Raw genomic sequence first — 25,651 nt, forward strand, 5'->3', positions numbered from 1 at the left:
ATCGAGACCGAACTGCGGCGGTTTGCATACCTTCGCGAGCAGGTGCTCCGGATTCATCAATGGTCCGCTCCGGGAGGGCGCGCTGAAACAACACATCCAGCTTCCTCTGTGGTAATCTTGTTTTGATTCGAGCCGAGCAGGTGGAAGGATGACTGGTCCAGCTCATCGGACAGGTGAATCACGACCATGATTCCACCACCTGCCTTAATCACGGACGAGATACTCGAATAATGCAACGTTTCACCTGCCGCACCAAATTCCAAGACGCTGAGAGTCCAATTTAAAGATTCACAAAAAAAATCTGTTGACCACACATCTGCCCCCATTAACGCAAGATAAAGTAGACGCTGATTTTCAAATTTAGACATCATTCGAGTCACAGAAATAGTAAAAATCACTTCATTCGCACATATCCGTGTTTTTACGTAAATGTTTTCTGTGTGTGGTGTTTGCGCATTATTTTGGTTACACACTAAAATAACAAGGTTCGAGATATTTCAATTTTTGGATACGAAAATAGAAAGCATTCCCAAGTCGAATGTATCGTGTTATCTCATTTCAAAGGCGACGCCCCGGGATGAAACCTTCAATACAAACAACGTGGGCCGTACAAGGAATATACATTTCATTTGCAAAATTGAAAGTAAACATAGTTGTGTTGTTATTTCTTAAAGATGACAAATTGTTGCTTCCGTCGTCCGTTTTGTACTCTGTTTAGTTTGCTTATGGTTTGCAAACAGTGTTATTGTTTTGAAATTGTTATTGGTTTCTAGGCGAACAAATTCTAGTGAATTCAAAACTCAAATAACCAGAGACTAGTCTAAAGTAATCACCAAGAAACTATTAACACGACGGACTTGTTTGATTATTAATTTATTATTTATTTGTGGATGGAACCTTTATGCAGGGATTTACAAGCTGTTAATTGATTTGGGATCGTGTAATAAAAATAAAATACCAGCAGGTATCCGTTTTTATTGCCCTCATTATTAGTAGCTAATTAAATTTGGTCGTGTACGTGATTTGAGCCGCGGCTTCGGCACATGTTAAATCAGTGCTAAAAAAGAGCACAATAAGTGAATATAATTAATCGGCGAACGGATAATGTTTGATTAATAACAAGTGAGGTTGGGGCAAGCTAATTGGTGGTTAGTTAAGGTTGAACAGTGTTGACCTGCTCTCGACTTTATTAACCGCAGAACGTGGACAGGCCGGCCAAACAATTCCGCCCTCGGTTGATTTTTATTGAAATGGAAGTTTTCATTTAACAGATATTAAAACTGAAATCAGAACCGCCAAAGTCCTGAGAATAAAACGTAATTAACACTCGGGAATACTTTGAATTGTAGATGCACCCCGAATGAATAATTCATAATTAATTATCATTTGACAGGATATTTAAATAAATTTAACTTAAATAATTTGTATACCAACAAGATAGCGATTTACATAGCCGAGCGCGATATCTCCTACCTGTGGGAATAGTGTGTGAGGGCGTCGCGGCGGCGGCGCCCAATTTGCATTATTAATAAAAAAAATTATACACATCGACGAAATTCCATATCCATGGCGCACGCAAAGCACTCTCCTGTGCCGCAAAGAAATAAAGTGACAACCCCTATTGCTTATTTTTAGGGGACGTATAAAAAATTTTACCTTGCCTCGACTTTATTGCGTGCATAACTCGGCAAAAGCCGGGCCTTGTTTTGTTGCTCGACGATAATTTCATCGATTTTATTCCAAAAGCCGAGATGGATGATTGAAAATGCCGCTTTGATCAGTGCAAGCCGACAAGTCCATCCATCATAGGCTAATTGCCCGACGACGCTAAGTTGTAATAATTTTTCAAGAAGCGTAATTGATCAAATGCGCGAAAACCGCATTTTTCAGTCATCAAATCACTCTTTTATGCTAGTTTAGATTATCTTCGGTTTAATTGGGCCGTGTTAGGAAAATTCCGAATTAATTGGACAGGAATTTTTGGAGCCGAAGCAATTTTTACTCTTCTCCCATTTCACCATTAAAAAGCTCCGTAACATTTCTTTCCGCGTGCGGTTGAAGTTGATTTGTGGCTCAAAAAATCTTGTTTTCTTTCCAAATGGCCCGATCAACTCCTCTACACTGCTGCAATAATGATCAACAAGCGCGCTTTCAAACTGAAATATCTTCGATTGTGTAGCAGCTTTCTCGTGTAAGCTGCGCAAGCAAGGGTTTAGAGCATGTTTTCTTGATTTACATTAAGTTAAAGTAAGATTAAATTTGTAGAATACTGGGGACCAGTATCCGACGTTATTGTATGGTGTTGTTTGTTGTTTTAATAACGAGAGAGCTGCACCGGTTCCTGGATAACAACACAATGAAACTATTTAAGTTGAGCTTATGAAGTCGTTTTCGTTTAATCCATTTTAGACCATGGTGACGGCGGCTGTATTAAAATTTAGGTGACTTAAAAATTGCTATTATTATGGAAATCTTTATTTGGAAACTTCTTCACAAACAAAAGGTGGTTTGTGGAGGTTTAGAGTTGCAGGACTCCAAAGTTGGAGCCGCCTGGAGCAGCAGGAATAAAGCGGGATTGTTGTTGTTAGAAACGTATAAATATTAATTAATTTTCTGATACCATAGATATAACCAGAAAAGATTATTGGTTATTTAGGGCACATTTTTCTCGACGTTTCGATTTTTATTAAATTTTCATCAGGCTTCAATTATTGAAGTTGACATGTGTATTATTTTGAAAGTACTACAGTTCGAGGATTCATAATAAATTTGAAAAAAATGGTTTTTAATTATTTCATATTATTTTATTCGCATCTAAGGCGTAATCCCGTTCTGTGAGAAAGACCAGCCCTCCAACCGATTTGACTGGTGTCTCATTTGCCCTACGAATGAGTAATTGACCAATGAAAGTATAAAAATCACCTCCTACTAGTTTATCTCGTGCACAAAAAATTGCAAGACGATTGAAGCGCTTGTCATTGGATGTGGGAGGGATACTGCACTCCCAACTGTAAAACGGACCAATCATAAGGCTATCAAAACTGAGCAAAAAATTGTTCGAGAATTGGGCTGTTTTCTAAGAAATTTTCAAGTTTTCTATTACACTTGGGTTCAAAAATCGTGGATAAATCTCATAGTTTCTTGTTGATTAAAAATTTTGAGAATAAAGGAAGAGGTTGAGTCAAAAACCATGTTGTTATAAGACTGCTAGGCAACCTTTTATGCGCGGTGGTATGGAGGTACTTTCCAGGTGAGCCGCGGTCTCGCCGGAATATATGCGAAGAAGATGAAACAAAAATAATAAATTCTGGAGTAAAGGAACACGAGCATCCTTTACAAAAGTGTGAAGGAGTGGACAAAACCATTGTGGTCTGAATAGTGTCGCATTTATTCGATTCCTTTGTGAGGAGTCAGTCAAAGTCGCCTCGCCTATATTGACACTGCGAAATCAAACCAATAACATGGAAAATAGATGGACACGGGTCCTATCCGAGAATGCAATCACGCATCAAAGGAGACGTTGAAAGAAAACTCTATACACACTTACCCGAGTCGGGGAATTCCACACGCCTAAACGACTTTGTGAGTGATACGAGCCGATATTGTTTTCCCCCGAGACGGCAAAATTTTGCTACCTAATTGTGGAGTTTGAGCAGCAACAAAAGAAAATAAATTCCGGTCAATATAGAAAATCTGCATGATAAAGGGTCCATCGATTGGTTCCGAAATTTAAATCCGAATCTGCTCTTTCGAACAGCGCCATGTTTGTCCAATCATAATTTACGATGCATCGCTGCATCGATTGTGCAAACCGTGGGCTCTTTTAGGGCCCTTCGTTAGCCAAAATATGGAAATGTATGCGGCTCGGCCGGAATTACTCCTATTTTGTACCTACTTCGGATCGGCGAGATGTTTTCCGGTCAGTTTGGCGAAATTAACAGCATGCCTTTCTCTTGACTGCGCTTTGGCAAACATCTTCTGAATTTCATAGATAGGGTCCGTAATAAATTTCCGCGCCGAGAATGGAGGCTACAAGAAAAGTCTTTCAGAATTTACGGCGTTTGTTGGTCCATCTGGAAAGGAGTTTGATCCGGGCGTGACCCCGATGACAGTCGGCTCCCTCGACGGTTTTAATTCGCCCCTGGAAGGGTTGGGCGCCAAGAAGCGACGAAACATTAAAGGAATACATCAGAAGGGACAACGAGACAATTTATATAATATTTCACGATCCCCGGATGGTACAATGTTGAATAAAACAGCAAACTTTGCTATTGTGTTGGGCATATAAATTGTAATGAAAATGGTAGCACACGGGCCTTTGTTGTGTTGGAAAGAAGTAGGTCAAAATGTCAGCAGCCACTCTTTACACACTTTTTCCCGCCTCGGAAATACCCGGCTAAGGACTCGCTAAATTAAAACTACCTAATAAAACTCTTCTCAAACAAATTCCCTAGAAAAATACCTTTTACCAACGCTAACTTACACAAGAAAATTAAATATAAATACCGAGCATTATTTTATATTCGGATTCTTCGCTCCCGACCGTAACTTTTAAATCACCAAATAACGGATTTTTAAGAAATTAGTAAACTTATTTAGGTGTCAAAAATTATTAGACGAAAACTAAAATTGGGTAACTTAGGATATATTTCTACCGCAGGACAAATAAATACATAATTTCTACTTATAAATTCTATTACAAAAACAAAAAACACGAACTACGTTTTGTTAAAAACTTAGAATTAACTTAGAAGTGACTTAGAATTATTTATTACACAAAAAATCTATAAAAAACTGACAAAGAAACTTTAACGCTGAGAAACCAAAAACTCAAAAAACGTAAAAAATAATGAGACTGCCATTATGAAGAACCAAGTGACTGAAAAACCGAAAAATCTGGTCTGTACAAATCACCTAGTTATGATTGTTTTGAACAAATTCACCACGTGTTAATTAAAATTGATTTTACGCAACCAGATTTTTTTCGATGGTGTGCTTGTGGTGAATTTGGGGCCATTTTGCCTGTTGACAAGAGTCGCTTCTTTATGGGCAAGATTGAGTGAAGCCAAGTATTCGCTTAGAGTCAGAGAGCCGGAGTAAAAATAAATTGAAACAAAGTTGTATCCGAGGTTTTATTGACGTGAGCGAAGCGGTGCCAAGTCCAGACCTGAACTGAAATGATTTCAGTGAAAACGCCGGAAAGTATTTTCCGTTTGAATCCGGTGGCTGTTTATGAAGTCATGCTCGGGAGCCATAATATTTTCATTAAATCGGAGCAGCATAAAAGTAAGTAAGTCCGGATGGCCAGTTAGTGTCCCGAAGCGTCGGCAGTGTTTCAGGATTCAGCTCGGGTCTCGGGGGTGGGCTGAGCTGCAGCAGTTCAGACTGTTCCACTATTTACCGCCCCGTTACAGGATCCACTTTTATAGTTTAAAGTCGACCGGGATCAGAATCACGTTTCCAACTTCACACCTCCTATAATTTTCTCGCCTGTTCCATCGTATTTTTCAGTTTTTCCAAAGATATCCTCCCGGGATCGACTCTATTTTTATCCCGGAATACTAAAGAGAAAATTACCTCCTGTCGCGCATTCACATCGCCAAATAATTAAACTTTTATCGGGACATCACCGGCGCCTGGCCGGTGTTAAATCAAGGATTTGTGTTCCGCGAAAACGATTCGTTATAAATTAATTGGCTTTTTCTCGCTCACTAAGTCGACGACAAATAATATTAGAAGGTTTAAGGCGTATCTCTGCGTTCTGTTGCCTTCAGGCCGCGTTTATTTCCGCTACATTGAGGATTGGGGCCTAACGACATAGGTCGCAGATAGTTCCAGGACTAAAGGTCACAAGGCTCAATCACCCCTTCAGCCAAGCTGAATGCCTTTAGTTTCGACACTGCTTTATCGTAATTTGGCTTTTTTGGATATCGTTAAGTTTGCATCCTGCAACGTCGAGCTAACATCACGTCCAGCCCATTAAAGGACCCGAAGGACCTCAGTCGATAAAGAATCGATCGGCGCTCAGGACTCGCCCAGAATCCTTTTTTGCAAAATGATAATCTGAACGTTTCGATTCGCACGCTGCGAGTTGGCACCCGTTGCATCTTTATGCAGTTACTTGACAGTTTATGGTTATTAGAGCCCCAACTTCCTGGGCAATTAATCCAAGATTTCACGGGCCATTCTCCATGCAATCCTGGGAATTTATGCGAGCGCAAATTGCAAGTGGCAAGTGTTGCATTAAATTGCCGCATTTTTATTTTGCGTTAATGAGTGAAAACTCTAACACATGTTGTGGGGTGTGGTCGCAGTTTACCGCCCTTGAGGCTAGACCAGGAGCAGCCGTCACGTGCACAAGTCTCCCTTGACAAATGGTGGTGTGGACAAGCAGTTCATGCCACTTGGTCCCGGCTGGATATTATCCTGTTGGAGGAAAAACGCGGCGCGTCCTTAGGTAATTGAATTAAAAAGGACGAATCTGTTCCGTTTTCCGGGCGGTGTTTCGAGGCGGTCGGAGTGAATAAATTAGATAACCTGTATGAGACCCTTTGGTTCCTTTAAAGCATCAGGTGAGGAACTTCATCGTGAAAGCATTTCCTGATTTAGGTGCGCCTCCGACGCTCGACTTTGTTGGAATTAATTAAATTAAATTAAAAGTGATATAAATAGAGTTTTAGGAGTCGCATCGTTAGCAGAACGCGCATGTATAATATCATTACTCAGTCTCATTATGCCATTACCGCCCTAGAGAAATTTTACAGTAAACCAAGTCAACTAAAGCGAATTATTCATGGCGGCTTTCCCACGAGTTGATTGGAAACTTGGAAGTCTTCTAACTACCTGTCTTACATAATTTATTATATTCCTCAGGATGTATTAAGTTAAGACCCACGACAAAAACTCGGGATGTTTTCCGACTTCACTCAATACTGTCTCACCACCTTTTTCGCAAACCTCCCGTTATTTACAAAGCAAGCCATAAACACGTTCCGAACATTCAAAGTTGCTTGACTTTAATCAATTTTCTTTGATCATGCTCCATCCACACACTATTATCACGAACCAATTTGCTCTGCGCTGTCGTTAATTGAGCAAAATGTGGATCAAAGACTCCCACTTATATCCTGTTTTTGGCTCATCCCTTTCGCGCAAAAATTAACACTAAGATTTTGTTTTATTTATAGCACCTTGATGTAAACAATTTTGCTTCCGTAGGCCGGCACAGCCTTCGGTAAACACACAAAAGTCAAGAGAAAACAAACGAGAAGGTCGGCAAGAGCCAACATAATAAAAATGCAAATGACGACCCTAGTTAGTGAGAGTCAAATATGAATTTTTCATTGTATTTTGCTTTCGTAGAGCCGGAGAATTCTCGCGTCCCGACTTTCCTAAGTTGAAAACGTCTGAACGGTTTTTCGTGTCGGAAAATTAGAGGTTCCAGTTTTTTATTGCGATTTTATTCATTTAGCACTCGTGAAGTTCTTGCTCTTTCCTCTTCGTAATTTGCCTTCTGGAAAATTTCATTTGAAAAGAGCAATCTTTTAGATAAAATCCAACTGATCCAGACTAACTACTATTATGCATAGTTCTAACTTTTTAAATCAGGTCTGACAACGGAAACGTCCGCACTAAACGCTTTAATTCCACACCAGCTAATAAAACTCAACGGTACGGTCAGCAACTTCACAAGAATAGGACACGAACAATGAGAAACTGAAAGGACTTCCACAATGTAACTGATGTCCCATACATCAGATTTATTTTGCTCATATTTCACTTGCGAGTCCGATATTCAATCGCCCAAACCACTGAGCAAAAATATTTTTTAAATAATATGCTCTTAGTTATTTCACTCTTGTCGATATATGTCTTTGGTGTGGGCGAATTTTTCTCGGTTTTTGCGCCAAGTTGCGCGATTATCATACAAAGAAGAGCATAACCTTGAAACAGCCGTTTGAATGCACAAGAAAATCCGAGTAGTGCTGTTTAAAGACTCTTTATAAACAGCGAGGACTCCAGATCAGTCTTCTAAAAACGAGGAAGTTGGCAAAATTGGGAAATGTGTATCTTGACATGAGCATAAAGACGCCGTGAAGAAAGAAATAGTTTGGTTGAATGTCCCCATAAGGAGGACGGATCATGTGAGATTTTGAGATATGTCGCATACGATAAAAATGTATGAACAGTGAGTCCGGGAGGGAAATTAGGTCGATGCGGAAGGCTTAAGTTGGGAGTTAGTGGCATATTCTGGCGCACAAGACGGAGGGGTTAAGTTTAATTGAGTGGAAGCTAAATTGATACTTATTGTGTACCTTGAGTGAATTTTCTCGAGTAAGCGATATTTAGTTCATGTTTAAGTTGTTGAGATGACAAGACCTCTTTCACTGCGCCCTATTGTTTAGTTTTCTAAAAGATATTCCTCGAGTGATAGTGGGTATACCTATAGAGACTAAACGGGAAACAGTGTCATTGTTTTCGGTTAAAAGGCTTTAGCGATTTTAAATTACTTGTTTTAAAGTTTTATGAGCTCCATTCAGTGCTCTTTTGCAGCTATTTTTGAGCATGTTTACAAAATGTTCGAGGCTAAAGCGATGTCACAAAGGGTATAACGTACGAGTTTTCCCCGAAATTATTCCGGAGTGTGATCTCAGCCTCGTGTGGTAATGCTGAGCAAACTTTTGATGTACATACGCGGTTAGGACGTTTCAATAATGCCTCCACTTGCACTATTTGCAGCCAGCATATTAAACCTATCTGGAACAACAACAGAGAGGGAGCGACTAATAGGGGGTGGGTCGCCAGCTAACGGCGAACTTCAAAGGATTAATTCAATTAGCAGATCCTTCATTAATTAACTGGTTTGCACATTTTGATTACTATGCAACTTCATAAATATTCAAGCAATCTGAATAATATTGTCACAATTTACAATTTAACTAATGAACTGAACACACCGCGTTTGCTCTATTTACATTTGTTTCGCTCTCTCTAATGCATTATTGGCACATAAATTCCGCACCATACTCAACAGTTTAATTGAAAATCCGGCAAACTTACACAGCTATCTAATTTTTCAGAAGACCTTCACAAAACGAAATAATTCAGAGTTAAAATATCATTATCAAAATTAAAAAAAATGTCTTACCTTTAGTGTGTCAATTGTTGGACCCTCAACCTGCAACAAAAAGCCGGTCATTTATTGCAAAAATGCAATTATTGTGTGGCATCCTCTGTCACAATTTGCTATACATTTTTCCGCCCTAATGAGACCGTGTTTATCGCAATGAAACGAATATAAATGACTCATTAATGCAGAAATTCGTTCTAATTACATTTTGTTTATTCTGGAATTAATAATTTATGATGCTGAATATGCGAATAAAGTTGGTAATTCCGTAAATAATTGCAACTAATTTGTCCATTATTGTGGCGGCTGAAATATCGAGAAATGCGTTCAAAAGCCATATTTATTTTAGCGTGATTAAGTTGCAGTCTTGGATGTGTTTAAACAGTGCACATATTGTTACAAAGCTCAAGGAAAAGCTCGCACAACAGTTTATTGATGAGGGAATATTATCAACTAAGCGCTCTTGGAAACTACATCCATTTATTCTCGCGTGCTTGCGGGAAGTTAAAAATAAAAATCGCGCTTGGAAATAGCAAATCAAGCTTGGGAATTATAACAACGTCGTCACATCCAGCTTGAGTATCTCTCGCCTAATGACAAAATTAGTCCGTGACAACCGAACAAAGTGTCTTTCTTTGATATCAGGCCGACAATGCATCAGTTACCTGTCATAAATTAGCAAGTCTGTCGTAATTAACGACGGGAACAATCGTTCCAAGATAATGGTAGAGAGAGTCCCAAAAACGCAACCCGTGGGCACGCTATGATTAATGGCTATTAATTAGAGTGGATATCGGGCGAGCCACCAGGAGGACCACCCTGCCAAAGCCTACGGGAGTTTCGGGCGACTTAACCAGACTCCTCTCCTCCGGAATACCCTCATTATCAGACTCCTCCGGGTTCAAATAACCTAATCGCAGTGTGCGTCGGCCAGTTTAATCACGTGACTTTGGGGCCGTATCCGTAATTAATATTATGGGAGTAATTGGGACAATGCAAAAGTTTATTACTAGAAGCTGAATGTAAATAATAAAGGGATACCCGTCAGCGAGGTCAATTGTTTCAGGAACGTTCAAGTAAAAGGGTTAATTACGAATACGAACTGGCACAAATTGCTTTATCTGAGCGGTTAATTTTCTCTTTTTCTTTAATTGTTTTGCATATACAGCGGCGACTATATCGTTTCAGCAGCAAGACCAACTTAGTTTTTAAAACTTTGCCGAGTTTTAATTTTGTCGAGTAATTTTTAATGTTGAACTTTTAAATCTTGCATCGCTGTGGGAAATGACATAGCCCGAGCCTTTGATTAAAACTTTATCTAAATGAAAATGGCCTGTAATGTTGTCAATATCTCGCCAGTTGTTATTTTCTCGATGAGATCTCGTTACTCCGCGAGCTTTGAGTCGATCATCTCGGAATATCTCATCCATTTTTCGCGTATTTCCATGCATGGCAATGACGGCTTTGAGCCGAAAGTGTTCCGTCGTCCTATTAAGCCGGCCCTGGAATGATTCTGATGGCCTGCGGGTGATCGGGAGCAGTCACAATAGGCCGCCGCCATGCGGAGGAATGATTCCGGTCCGTCATAAAAAGTCAGCGTGATATGACGGGAAAATTTTGAATAGCGGATTTAAAAGTGCGCCTTGGGACATGTTATCATACCAGCCGAGGAAAAGTACTGCGACTGTACATTTACATATGCAGATATGGTCCGGACTTGCTTTAAAAGAATGGAAATGGTTTGTAATCACCACGGAGACCAGATAAATGCATTTCCATTTGGAGTTGCCTGTTTTTGCGATTTTTGCTAAACTGAGTCTCCCGCGAATCAGTTGCAAAAAGTGAATTTTAATGTAGCGAGCGGAAATCCAGTTTGTGTTTTAATTGCGCCGAACTATCCCTGCACCTAAGTGAGAAATTACCGAAATTAGCCCGCTTTTGGAAAAATCCGGGCTACACATGCAGCGATAATGAATATTGATGGCCTCTTCGCCCCAAGACTTGATTCCTCTCCCGCACAGCTGCTATAGAGAAGCCTGGAAATATGGGATTTCGACTCAATTTTTGATTATTGCAGCCTTCAAAGCTGCCAGCAGTTTGATAGCAGTTTTATTTAAAGTAGCGAGATAGACTTTTCCTGAAAATTATCTCCACTAGCGCGGCTTAAAGTTGGAAGTTCAATTAGACCGTCGTAAAGCTTACTTTCATGCACCTTTTTACAACGCTATAACTTTACAGCGAGCCTTTAATTATACATGATAATGCATGGATGCTTACAGAGGTGTGTTAATGACGTTGTTTCACTACAGAATGGCGTTTAACCAATTCTTCACGATGCTATAAGGAAAGCAAATAATTGCTTAAATTGCACTCACTGCTGTTGCTGGCGTCGCAGTTTGTTTGCATTTGTGTTCTACTGTCTCATTGTGGAAATCTATAAATTATCTCCACAGCAAGAATCGTAATCCAATGTTGTGATACTGCCGTTCCGCTAATGCCAAAAACACAAAATGTTCGCGATTTGTTCGCACAAATATTCCACTCATTCGTTGCGAGTAAATTTTTTATTACACTCTAAGGTAATAAAAACTTTATTACAACACCAGAAATTGCAATTTTGAGGACATGAAGCTTGTTAAAAATACCAAAATAAACTGTACTGCACTTTTGGTAATTCGGTTTGCTGGATTTTTTTTTCAATAAAATATGCATGATATTAATTTTGCGTTTAAAATTTCTCGAGTTGAACGTGTTGTGCGCAAATCCTCCTTGATTCCGAATAAATGAGACTATCTAAAGTTCTCTACTTTATCGCTGAAAAATGTTGGCAAAATAATAGCCGGATGAGATGGCTAAGCCAGCAATAGCACATTCTGAAAATAAAATTCCGAGGTGATAGAAAGTAAATAAAGCTTTAATTCGCGCAAAGCTGTTAAGGTTTTTCCGAAGGATGAGCTTTTGCTGTATTTTCATCCAGATAAGTCTCTTACCGGAACTCCCGATACCATCAGCAACCAAAACGGGTCGCTTAGCGCATTTTATTACTGTCATTTTTTCACTTTAGCACCGCATCCTGAAAGCACCGAAATCGAATCTCTTTGATCTTGGCACAATGTATTCAACAATTCCTGTTTTCGGACGTTTGCAATTTACGTTTGAGCAGAGCCCGCGGGAAATATGAAATTCGAAAGCATTTCAACGACGTGCTCGAAACAATTACTCCAGCTAATCAATTTTCGGGATTTAAAGTGCGGAATTCTCGAGGTAATCTATCGATTTCCGACGTGTTTATTTCGCTACGAAAACAAATCATTCAGTCAATCTGGAGGAGTAACAAAGGCGATTTTTCACAGGTGATTTAGTTAAAACCGAAGGAATAATGGATGTCCGGGGAGCCATGGGCTGAATTAAATTTGGAAGCTGGTGGTATTACGTAGTTTGGAATTCCTGGACTAACGACCAATTATCGGGGTCATTAATCGAAATCCAAAAAAAACAAAGTATGTAATTTTGGGGCGTTTCCAAGTTTGGATTAACCCGAGATGGATTCAATTATTTCTCGTAACAAGAGTGGAGTTTATTCACCTACAGGTTCATATTTATGCAAACTTTCCTCTCCCAACTTCAAAGAACTGTCGGGTTTCTTTTGATAGGCTTAAATCAAGTCAGGGTGCGTGACGTAGCCTTGAGGAAGGGTAAAAGATTCGTTCCGCTTCAAATTATTTTCAAAATAAATTGTTATAGCAAAATGTAAAAATTATGGTTACGATTGTATTTTGCTTGGTTTTTATGGCATGGAAATGACTCTTTTTGATTTGTTTCCTCCAGAAGTGACTTTCCCATAATTACGTTTTTATTTTAAACTGTAAAATTTACGGCCCCGAGAAATAGGGCAAGTATATGAGGCGAGCTAACTCCGACTTTATCACTAGAATCCTAATTTTCCTTCTAAGCCGACATTAGAAAATTTAGCATAATTTTTGCACAAAGCAACTTTGTGGTTCATTTCACATTACGATAAAAAGGATTTCGCTCTCGAGCGCGCCAAGTTTACGAGTAACAAATGCCTTTTGGGCGCTTTTGCAAAAATGCAAACAAAACACATTAACATCCACCTCTCGACGTACATAAATATGAATTCAATTTACTCTGCGTAAATGTGTTTCGCATTTTGCTCTGATACCGCAGTGTATAATAAGGAATAAATAATACTTATCTCTGAAAACGAAAATTCAATTTCAGACGACCGTGCTTGTTTGCAGCTAAACCTAATTGTAGAAATTCGTGCAAGTTTTCCCGTTTTTGGAGCTCTTTCGGTCCATAAACTTAGTTTTCGGGATAGTTCAGCGATAAGGATTAGGGCTTTAAGAGCGGCTTTTCGGGGTAGGCAGGGCGGTGTTATTTTTTCCCAGCAGTCATGCAATTTTAATTTTTCTTTGAAGTTTGCTTGCCACGCACCATAAATAAAACATGGCTATTGTAAAATAATTGAAAAAGTTGCAACGTCATACGTCCAAATGAAACGGCATATGTTGCTAACTCGCGATAACTTTCTGATGTTTTGCTTTATGTCTGAGATAAATTCGAGGCGTGTATCAAGTTTTCAACAGTGATTTATCCGAATAGTTTTATTGGAGTTTCGAAGGGAACAAATTGTACTTGAATGATACAGCGTCAAAAAGACTAACTTTGACTAATTACAGCAAAGACGGAGGTAAATAACGTGAACCGACTCACTATCATGTAAAACTACATTTAACTTGCAAATTAAATAAAACTACAAAGTTTGATGACTCACTTGGAATTAACAACAGTTTGCTTTGCCGATTATTTTGTTGGAAAAAATATTTTCCACATTAATCTTCGAAATTTTCTAATACGTAAAACAGTTTGATTGATTAAAACACATCTCATTTTGCTCGGGTCACTTTTATAAAAACGGTTTATTTGAATCCTAAATCGCTGGAAACAAATTTGCGTTTTACAGAGCGATAAAAGTCTAACAAAAGCAATTTTTGTAAAATGAGGACTGCAAATTGCAGATATAAATTAAACTTTCGTTTTACATCACTAGATAAAAGCTTCATTTTGAATTATTGACTAAGATATGAAATTTTCAATATCGCCGTTGACTAATGCCCGAAAAGGAGCAAATCCGAATAAACTTTGCGTAATTGGCGGATCGATCATAGAAGCGTCTAGTCCTCTCCGTTCGAATCCCGAAATTGTTTCCAGAAAAATATAAAAACAGTTTCCATTAGATAAGTGCAGCAACAACAACGAGAAAGCTCCCGTTTTTCATGTCGCCTCGACGCAAATTATTAAAAAAAGCACACGAAAAAGCGCCACCGCAGCCACATTTCAGACGGCTGAAATTTAACGTCTACATTTTAGAACGTGAAATATGTGCATTTCCGCACGCTGTACGCAATAAAATTTTAAAGCTCCATGTCGTGCTGTTATTGCATTAAAATTATTTATTCCGGGCGCTATTTTGTAACACTTATGTAATCGCATTTCCGGCCGATAAAGTCATGGCCGTAAACTTTACATAAACTCGACCTCTTCAACATGGAGCGCATCGCGCCAGGTCTTGAACGAATATCAAATATTCATGTCGCTCGTATGAGCACAATATGTGAAAGCGTTTAAGGATCTGGGCAATGTTTTGTGAATAATCCGACAAGACCCTACCTGCGGGTTTTCTAATGTTTAAACCTAATAGAAAACAAACGCCGAAATCCCCCCATTTAATACAAAAAATCAAAACTGTTTAACCCGGCAGCAAATACTCTTTTATCCTGCAGCGGTGGCATCGGTGTTTTCCTGCATACAACATTCTGCGATTTTCCGTTAAGATATTTCTTTTTATCTCGGCCATAAGCGGTCCAATTACACGAAAACACCCATAATTAAGATAAGGTAATAACGTTGTTGAAGCGAAAAAACCCACAGCAATATGCACCGAACGTGCAAGCCTGAAACTGCAACGCTTGCAATTAAAGCTCCTTGAGGATATGTTGGAAGCGCCAAGAAAATTTTAGCTGTGACGGGAGACCGCTATGCATAAATGCAATGAAAGTAAATGTGACATAAAAAGTAATGTACCTTGGCCATAGCGGATATGCTTATTGTTATTGTCAGAAATAAAAGTTTCCAGTACCGCAATTGCAAAAAACGTAAAATTACTCGAAGCGCGTTTTTCGGCGGCCCGTAATTATACACATCCGCAGGAATGAAAGTGAATTACTAACAAAGTTTGTAAATAAAGACGGAGTTTGGGAGCTTCGAGAATTAAAGATAAATAGGTATAAGCAAATGATGTAAAATGAGGAAATGTAAGAGACGTGCCAGTTTCGAGAAATGAGCCAACGATTTAAACTCGCTTTATATTTAATTTAATACGTATTTATTCTTGCCGGAAAATTAACCGTGACACGATTTTATCGGCAATTACGGCAGGTAATTATGTTTTTTCGAAGCGCTTGCTAAAATTAGCCAGAAACTAATGCTAATATTAATTAAAATTTCGTCCACAGCTAGTAAATAACTAGTTATTGGAAAAAGTGGTGTAGACTTATGAAGCTTGAGCCTGCGTTCTGCCAAAGCTGTGTAGCATTGTGTAACAAAACGAGCAACTTAATAAACAATCCCTGGGAAGAATCGTTTATCATGAAAGCACTTATTCGGCTCGCCCCTTGCAGAAAACGAAATAGAAATTCGCTGCGATTACCATCCTGGCGCATACAAACACGTACTACATTTTGTTTTAGTATTATTCCCGAAATAAAGAACGTCTATTCTCGCGAACTCCATAATCTTGCAATATTAAACCCAACACACAGTAGTCACCCTTTAAACAAGGAAGACTGTTCAAAAATGCGATTTGCTGCAATCATGCATGAAATGGCTTTTAGATTCCAACGAGCTGGAGTTTCAGCCGGGTTCAGGTGAAAACTACCCAAGTTAAGTGCGTCTATACGGTAACTACAATGCATTTTTATCGAGTGGCTTTAACGAGCTAGTTTAGCGTTGGTAATCTCCAACAAATCGCCGATAAGTGTCAATGAGAATGACTTTAGTCTGGCGTTAAAGCGTATTAACTTGCAAAAACTTAATTTGGACGGCGATATTCGGCGTGTAATCAGTGTATATAGCACAGTGTGCGATTAGGTCAGATCGTTGGCATTAGTTTCAACTTAGAATGAAGTTGCAAGCCGCTTTCAGTTTTATGCCAAAGTTCCGGATCAGGAGGATTTAACTAACGGTAATCAAGCCTAATTAGCCGGGGATTACGGCGATTTTACCTTAACTAAAAGCAAATTATTTTTGAATTTCTGCGTGGGTGCACTACCCCAACGTTCTCTCGACCAGAGTGCTGGCACCTCACAACCCAATCAAAAATTTAATTAAAGGGTGGCTCTATCAATATCTCGACTCACTATTGTTGAATTTTGCAAAAATTCATTCCAGTGCTACGTAATTGTTCGCCGTCATAATACGATTTTATTTTCTGTTTTATCTTTGTTCATAAAACAGCACTTATCCCCGTGTTGACGAAGTATTTTATGTGGCACAACAAATTTTATATTACTAAATTTAGAGAATAAAATCCTCTTCAAGCTAAACTCGCACACAAATCATAATAAAAGTCGCAGTATTGTGAGCTTCCTCGAGAGCAGCAACATTATTTGATCTGTTTTCGTTGCGTAAATAAATTCCATGATCAAAGCTTGAAAATGTTAAATTAATGTTACACAACTGGTTAATTTGGCTGTGACCAGTGTAGCGAAATGTAAGCTTTGGTCCTATGGGCCGGGGCCTAAACTAATTTCTATCGATTTAATACAGCATGATGCAAATTAAATCCAGAGACGATGATATCTGCAAGATATTCGAAAACTTTGCTCGGCTGTGGTACGCATTCGCATGTGGATCGATGCATGCACGAGCACGTGCTTGGCAAGCAAGGAAAATTAACAGAACTGACTTGACTTACAAAACTGTAAGACAAGAAAAAATTATTAATAATGCAAGAATCAATACTTTACAACTCTTATGTCATCTTGAACTTTACACTTGACATTTCATAAAAGCATTAGTTCATAAATAATTGAAAGAACCGTTTATGAGCTGTTGTTATTTGACTAATTAACTGATCGAAACGGAAACCTCGACCTTTAGCGTGGTAAAGTCCAAAGCTAAAGCACAAAATCGGGCGTAAAAATATTGCAATTTTTTTCGGAATCAGAGTAAACATTTCCGGTGTGAGCACCGGAGGAAGGTCATGGCATAAATCAAGCCGAGCTAAATTTAATTTTAAATATTAAAAATTCCATTTGGTGCCCAAAAACCCAAGTTAGACGCAAATATTTTGATTGCGTGTTCTTTGTTTATGTTTGATACGAATTTCATCAGCAAAATAGAACTTTAACAAACATTTCAATCGAAATTATGTTGCGATTACACATTTAATAAATGATTGAATGGGGAAAGCTTCATCAGCTTTGCCAGTAGGGAGCTTTAAACCGCAACTCGATCAGTAAACTTAAATATTGGCTGCGTGGTTATCGTGAATAAATCAGTGACCGTTTTGAAGTGTTTTTAAAACCGTTCAAGGGTTAGGAAAAGGGAAATAAATTGTTTGTTCGAACGAACATATTTTCCAGTCTGATAGTCCGGGAGTTGGGCTTTTTGCCTAATAAATTTATTAGATAGTTCGATAAATTTTTCAAGGAAGTTGCTTCTCTGAATCGAGTCCAGAAAGCCACAAAGCGATGGTTTTTATGACATGGACACGTCCATCAATCGGGAAAAGAGGCATGTTTCACGCAATTATCGGTAATTGAATTTCATTCGATTCGTATATATTAATTCATGAAATTATTGTTGTCAAGTACATTTGTATTGGTTATTTGACCGGAATTAATTTCCTTTAAACAAAAAACTGTGTTATTTGTTGTGTTTCCATACTTACATAGGCGGCTTCCGGGGATTAAAACTTTAAAAGCATTCAACAGTTTGTAAAAAGTTTGATGCACTCCACATATTAGTCCACAGAGTCTCAATTAATAGTGTGTGAGTGGCCAGTGAGTGCTTCGCAAAGTTTGCGGATTAGAGTTAGCACGTGTTTGGGGTCAATATGTTAAAACTTCAAGTACTTGAACATTTCTCAAACTGCGGCAAATCTCGCTTGAAGCCAGGGAAAGGTCGTGAAAAATCGCTTTGTTTACGTCATGCGAAGGACTACGAACTGACCAGGAGGCCTGAGCCTCTTGTAAGCAGCTGAAACACTGGTGTGTTATCAGGATTCCGAGTCCTTTGAACAGGACTTCCTACGCTTGCGCTAGCGCTTTGCCGACGAAATCCTCCGACCGGAATCGATACCCTCCATATATCCAGAACGATATCCGTCAACCAAAGGACAATTTAAACGCATCTCGGCCGTAAATGGGCGCACTTTTTGCATTCTCACTGCAAGGCTCTCCAAAACGGCCCAATTACCGCGAGGCTTTCGGCACGAATTTAAACTTTTATTAAAGTGCTGAAGTGTATGAGGGTATTATAAAGGAACGCACTGGAGTCAAGAAATTGGGTCACGTTTCTTCCAGGATGTAATGGGTTTTTAGCCGCAGGGAGACCGAGTTATTGTTGTCATCGCTAAACTGCACTACACGACATCATTATCATTTCAAAATGTGCACTATTAGCTGCCTTCCCGCTAAAATAAAGACGGGAGGAATAAAAGAAAAGACGGTATTATACGCAACGATGAACCCAAATGTTCCTTCTTTTATACAAGATATTTTGCCGAGGCTTCATTAATGTTTATGAGGCATTTTCCATTTTGCTTGACAAATCGGGGAAAGCGACGCCGATAAACAGACACCTCGCACACAATTTAATTAGACGCGTTTTTTATCAAATCGCTGCAAAAGATTTGTATTCACTCGTTGCAAAGAAAATGTAACGACCGAACACAAAACGAACACAGTTGATCAAGTACGAACAAGTAATGTGTTGTGTTAAAAATCAATAACAAAAGTTTAATAAAGCAATTTTAACAAGTGTATTTGTCGGCGAAAGGATAAGTAACGATAGCACAAAAGAAATAAAAGTTGGTGAAAATTGGATTGTTTCGGAAGGATGTATCGAGTCTTTATTGTCAGTTTATTAGTACAATATACGATAAAGAATGTACGCTAAATATTTCAAATATTCCGTCACCATCACATCGTGCAGCACAAAAAAAAAACAAGTAATAATTCTTTAAAGTAATACGTAGTAAAAAAATCGATTGGAAATACAATCAGTATCATTGCATTTGCTCTCTGTAATTATTTACTTTTTAATCTATTTGGCCCAAAATTGAAAAATTAACTCGGTTGAAAAGTTTGTGTGATTGGTTTTTTAATTTTTAAACATTCCAAATAAAATTTAATTTGTTGAAAACAGCAGTTTTGTTTTATTTCTGAATAAACCTGAAAGAGTAAAACATTATTATGATAGATAATGCGTTTATATGCCTTTTATTTCATATAATATTTATTTTACTAAAACACTACATTTATTCGAGTCCATTTTGTAAACAGAATATTGGTAAAATTTCATCATCCGGAAAATATCTTTTTATTAATATAGAACTATAGTTACTAATTAAAGTTAATTTTTATGTCTGGAATGATTCCCTTTTCCAGGGGCAATTATCCATGCGAGCTAATTCTCACAATGGCAATACATTCTGACATACATTCTGTACATACATTCTGACATATAATAATACCTCCATTAAACTTTGGTGGAGCAATTATAACTTACAAATTAACATTGACCCAGAGCCAAATATCACCAGCTCGCGAGCTGGTACATTTGATCGGTAGTGTGCACATTAAGTCCATAAGAATTAGCATCAAGCGGAGATTCGGAGCCCGAAATGAACAGAATAACTCAATAACGTTGAACTGTTGTTTCGGTGTACCCAGTAACAACAATATTCCTGCAAGCAAATATGCGTGTAACTGGAACAATGGACCCATTACGGAGTCAAGCGACGCATTGTAACACCGGAATCGCACTCGCATATGTATTTACAAATCATTTGTGAGGGCGCGCCTAAAATATCCTCCGGTTTCTAGACACTTCCGGTGATGAATTGCTGATGCGATAACGCTCCGGGCGTCACCGAACGGACGAATTTCAGACCTTTCCGAGTTGTTTGTGCAAAATGCGAACTCTGACTTGAGAGCGTCTCAATTTAAATTTCGCAATATAGAAATAGATGGAGTGTGCAAGACAACAGCACCATCTCGCCATTCCGCCAAGCCTTTGTGGATAAAGAAAGTGCAAATGCGGTTATCCCGAGGTCAAGAATACAGTTTCAGACATGCGGAGTGGTAACGACTCCATATTCTGAGTTAGTGGCTTATTCATTTTTCGAGGGAAAACGATCGAAAATGTATATTTTATCGAAAGTTGAATCGAGGGAGGAACTAATTGTGGCAGTGAGAAGGCGGCAGCAGTCATGTTGACAACGCAAGACTCAAATTAACAAAGTTTGCCAACTAATTAAGAAAGTACGATAGTGACCTCCAGAGACTCTCACAGAATACTGCTGCCTTGCCTCCGCAGCCAACTATAGATTTGATAGAGTGTGTAAGAACAGGCCGTCCGGGATTGATGCCTGAGACCTAAACCGGATTAGCTGCTAATCCTAAATCCCACCACCAACAAATTTAAATTATTCAAACAAGCCAGTAAAAATATATTTTTTGCTCCAAACAATTTTTTGTTGTGTCTGGCCTATGTAGTGGCAACCCCTCCGCTCCATTATTTAAGAAAAGTGCCCGATATGAGTTGATAGTGGCAATAACTCTGTCTATTGTGTCCTCCTCCACGACCTAGCTGTCACTAGCACATCTCCGTGATTGATTTTCGACACATGCTAAATCCCAGCTCCTCTCGTAGCGCACTAACACTCGTGCCATCCCATCCCTCAACTGCGTTCACAAATTTACTATCAGTTCAAGTTTATTTCGGAAAAAGACGGTTTTAATAAAATATTCAGTCAGTTCTCAATCATGATCGACTGAATTCGATGCGCAACTGAATAAACAACTCGACGACGTGTGTTGCATATTTAGGATCCGGGAATGTGGCACCCGGAGCCGCTCCGGAGGGGCCCGCCTTAGGGAATGCATCTGATGCGATGCACTTGTGTCAATAACCCGTCTGCTTATTTCACGCATTCACGAATGGACTGTTAACGGTAATGTATAGCGCCAATGACCACACTGGATGGCCATATAGGCCAGCTGACAGGATTCATGTATCAGCACGGAACAATGTCTAATTGATTTACCCAAGCCAATTCACGCCAACCACTGATTCTGTAAGCCGGCGAATACTAATTCACCCATTAAATTATGTACCTGGGCTATAGATCTAAACACCTAATTAAGTATATATTTACCGGGCATACGAATTAAACCGCAGATGATTATCCCGAACAAGAATTGGGTCCTAACGAGCAAAGGCCCGATTTTAGGAAACTCGAAATAAATTTGTTTTGTTGATATAAGATATTTTTTTCATTTTTTCTTGTATTTTGCTTAAAATAATTACATAAAATCTTTCAATTTCATAGTTATTTTATTTCACATCTAAAGATTTTTTGTTTCTCTAATTTTCTCATCATAATTTTATTTCTTCAATTTTTCACTTTTTCGTGGTTTTACTATCTTATTTTATTAATGTTCTTACTTTGCAGTTTTATTATTTCTCTATTATCACTCTTTCAGTCACAGTATTTTATTCGTAGTTTTTCGGATTCCAGTATTTTTTTACTTTTCTTTCTTTTAAACTTCTTACTTGCAGTTTTATTTTGTTTATTACCACTCTTTCAGTCAATTTTTCTTCAGAATTTTAATACAGTATTTTACTCGTAGTTTCTGTATTCCAGTTTTTTTAGCATTTCAGTCTTCTAGAGTATTAGTTTTTTATTCAGAATCTAATGTTTTAATTTGAGTGCTTCTCTTTTCCAGTTCTATAGTTTTTTCAGTTTCTCAGTTTTTCAGTCGCTTCAAAATTTTGGTCTCAGTTTTTTTTTAGATTTTTCTGTTTATAGTTTTTCAGCGTTAAAGTTCATTTGTCAGTGTTTGGAATTTTAATTTTTTAAAATATGCTTACTCTAATTTTATATTAAATTATTTATTGATTTTAAATAAATTTTGTATCCTATTAAATTTTTGCATCAACCTTGATTTTAAAATAAAAAAATTATTTAGGTAGAAGCGTCAACATTATTGTTAATTTTCAATTTAAAAATTCATTTATTTTCATTATTATAATTGTAATTATTAATTTTTCCAAACCTCCAGTGTGGATTTTAAGAAGCTGTTGTTTGATTATTTTGAAAATGCCGTCCAAATTTTCTGTAATTTCGCTGTTTTCTAAGACAAATCCAAGTTTTTTGTTACTCTTGAGTTCAAAAATCGTGAATAAATTATGGATCGATTTATTTTTTATAGAGATTAATTCTCGCAATTAGTTCGTATTCAAACAAACATTTCGCAAATTTTTCGACAAAAACTTAATTGTTACGACAGAATAGGCCAAAAATCTTTAGATCTTTTTAATAATCATCTTGGGCATTTGAAATTTATGAGTAGTAGGAATTAATAAAAAGTGTATCCTAAATTACGATACCTGGTCTCTACTAATGGGAAAAGCTTTATCTGGGTAAGGAATAAAAATAATTAGATTTCCGGCGAACAACAAAAGTGAAATTTGATGTTAATCTTGTCAACATCGCAAAGCCAACTCATTGAAGTTTGCAATCAATAGAAATTCGCCATACATCAAACACGCTCGTCTGCTCTAATTATGATTTATTGCAATCAGTAACAGTCCTGTTAATCGACAATCTCGATAATAATTACATGTAATGATAATTAAACAATGATAATTGGGCGAAAAGCTGCACACACGTACACGACTTCAAAGTTTCAAAGCCACGCTACCACGCTATTGTGTTAATAATTCAATTGAAATTCTAATTAAATAGCAGTTCTGAGTATCCCTGATATCAGGTGTCCTTTGATCCTGGATTAAAGTATTTACAATACGCGCCACAAGCTTGTAGGGATTCAGAGTTAAATAACTTGACCCTACGGTTAGATATCGTTTTACCTAGTCAAATTTAAACACCTCGAGATATATTGGCCATTATTGTAAATTAAGAGGGAGGATAGATTTGCACCAACAACAAAACAATGTCAGGCTTATAACTTCCTGCCGCCGAGTTAAGCTCACTTGCAGTTGATACTTTCCTTTAATCTGCGAAATTCATTATCAGGATTAAACCTGGTTAGAGAAAAGTGGGCTCATAATTAAAAAAATTACAACGAACAGGCTCGATTCATTCCTAGTCGGAATATATTATGCTAATGTAATTTCACCCCCAACGAACCATCTGTACCAGAAGTCGGATGGAAATTATTTCGTTTACGATTGGCTCGGGGGGCGGAGAAATATCAGAGCCTGTCTTTCGTGATTAATATGATAAGGGGTAATTTCCTCGTCAGGGGGCGAAGGTGAGCACAATAATCGAGCCCCCATTCACAAGTAAATAAGTATTGTGGTAAAAGCCTGGCTGTTAAAACTTCGTGCCAATAATTAAGTGGTGAAAAAGTACAGATGCATTATTGATGCCTCTTCCGAAGCAGTGCGCTTAAAAGCTTGTCGCGCTTTAAATGCGAAGATAACCCTCACTCATTTCGTCATAAATACGTAAAATCTGGGCGAACTTTTCTTTAAAAAAATCGATTCGTCGCAATAATTCATGGCATAGTTGGCGTTATTCGTCCCTTTGGAGGGCCGTGGTAATCTCGCCGCACGTTCTTTCACTGATAATTATCAAAGCATGAATAATGAATTGCACACGTTTTGTGCAAACAACACGAACAGAACTGCTGCGACATGCACCCGGCTACTCCCATATTCCGGTGAATGATGGTGATAGCGGGCACTCTCGAGACGCCGACAGCCCCACCCTGTCTGTTCAAATGGGTCTTAACAGCCCCCGGGGACGTGCGTGCATTTGATCAATACAGGCAGGAATGTGCATCGGAAAGGATAAGCAACACTGCGTTAATTGTTAGTCGGATATGGTCTGGAAGGCGGGCTTTGTTCCCAAACTGCAACAAACTTCAGCAAGATTTATTGTTACAACCAGTTCGAGTTTGTTATCTTCGGGAGAAAACGACAAAGGCGCTCTGACATGTGCAAATCACGATGGGCTGAAGAAAGATAAAACGCCGCAAAATGATAATGCCGGATTTATTTCACACACAACAAATACCGCTAAAATAAATAACGAATTATGAATTAAAAAGCATTTTTATTCATTGCAAGCAGCCATAAATCCAGGTAGTGCCAGCGTTACTGCTTCATTTTATGATAAAAAAATATATTTCAAGCTTTACGTCACTTTTAGTATCATTTTTCCATAAAAAATGGCTAGTGATCTTGTTCGAGGGAAGCTCTATACAGTTATATGACTCAAACGTCCACATTTAACATAATTTATTTTTTCTTTGTTCGGGAAATAATTATAAACGATGAAAAGGGAGTTTTTCGGCAAATGTTCCCAAATGGCGGCAATAAAAAGTAAGCGCATCGTTGTGCTGTCTATGGTTGGTTGTAATTTTCCAAGTTAACATTTTTCGAGCATCAGGGTGCGAAAAAAGGACCTTTGTTCATGTGGCATATATCATGCAGAACCATTCCGTCATAATTTGAAAAATAAAATTCTTTGGAAGTCGGGTGTACATAACAGAAACGTGAAGGATAAGAGGTTTTACTCGTCATATTTTTAGCCTATTGTTCGTTGACGGTAACGCCTGGAGACGTCTTGAAGATAACTTAACAGAGTCTGCCGCATCGTGTCTGACGTCATTACTGGGGAACAGTGCCTCTTTCAGAGACAACAGTGTTAATGTGCATGTTATAATTTTATTTGGAGAAGTTCCCTGTGTACTTTTTTGTTGTTTCAGTTTCTCTGAGAAAGTTACCTCGCTACCAAGTCGCGAACGTGAAATTGGTCTGTTTAATGTTGTTATGAATAGTAAGTTTGTGAATTATTCCTCTTTTATGCTTTTCGAACACGGCTCACTCAAAGGTTCGCAATTACATCACAAGCCCGACTTCCTCAAAGAATTCCAACAAAAACGCAAATTTCTTGGATAGGTACACACCAAAGTAATTATTTTAGCGCTAATAACTAACGGCCTGTTCCCCTAATTGTTTCACTTTGTTGCAAAGAGAGCCCCCGATGAAAAACAAACGTGAAATTAAAACCGACACGAACAGCAATAACACTCTGCTTGTGTATGATAAGGAATTGACAAAGGCTGGAGGGATTAACTTAAACCGATTTTCCAATATGCGCCCTAATGTTATCACACGCGTCGTTTTTTTTTTGTAGAAATGATAACAGTGTAAGCTTCCAACCCTTAAAATTTG

The 25,651-nt window shown here is 38.2% G+C and overlaps 1 protein-coding gene across 1 annotated transcript in view; it reads right to left on the bottom strand.

Moving 5' to 3' along the window:
• LOC660991 (insulin-like growth factor-binding protein complex acid labile subunit) overlaps positions 1 to 18,419 on the bottom strand; it is a 107,657-nt gene extending 89,238 nt beyond the window's left edge. Inside the window, exons 1-2 of the mRNA XM_015980524.2 lie at positions 18,108 to 18,419; positions 9,149 to 9,178 (exon numbers count right to left, since the gene is read on the bottom strand). The gene's annotated coding sequence lies outside the window, so the exon portion shown is untranslated. The remainder of the gene's footprint in view (positions 1 to 9,148; positions 9,179 to 18,107) is intronic.
• Positions 18,420 to 25,651: the final 7,232 nt, after the last annotated feature.

This window comes from Tribolium castaneum, chromosome 5 (assembly GCF_031307605.1).
Source record: "Tribolium castaneum strain GA2 chromosome 5, icTriCast1.1, whole genome shotgun sequence".
Lineage (NCBI taxonomy): Eukaryota > Metazoa > Arthropoda > Insecta > Coleoptera > Tenebrionidae > Tribolium > Tribolium castaneum.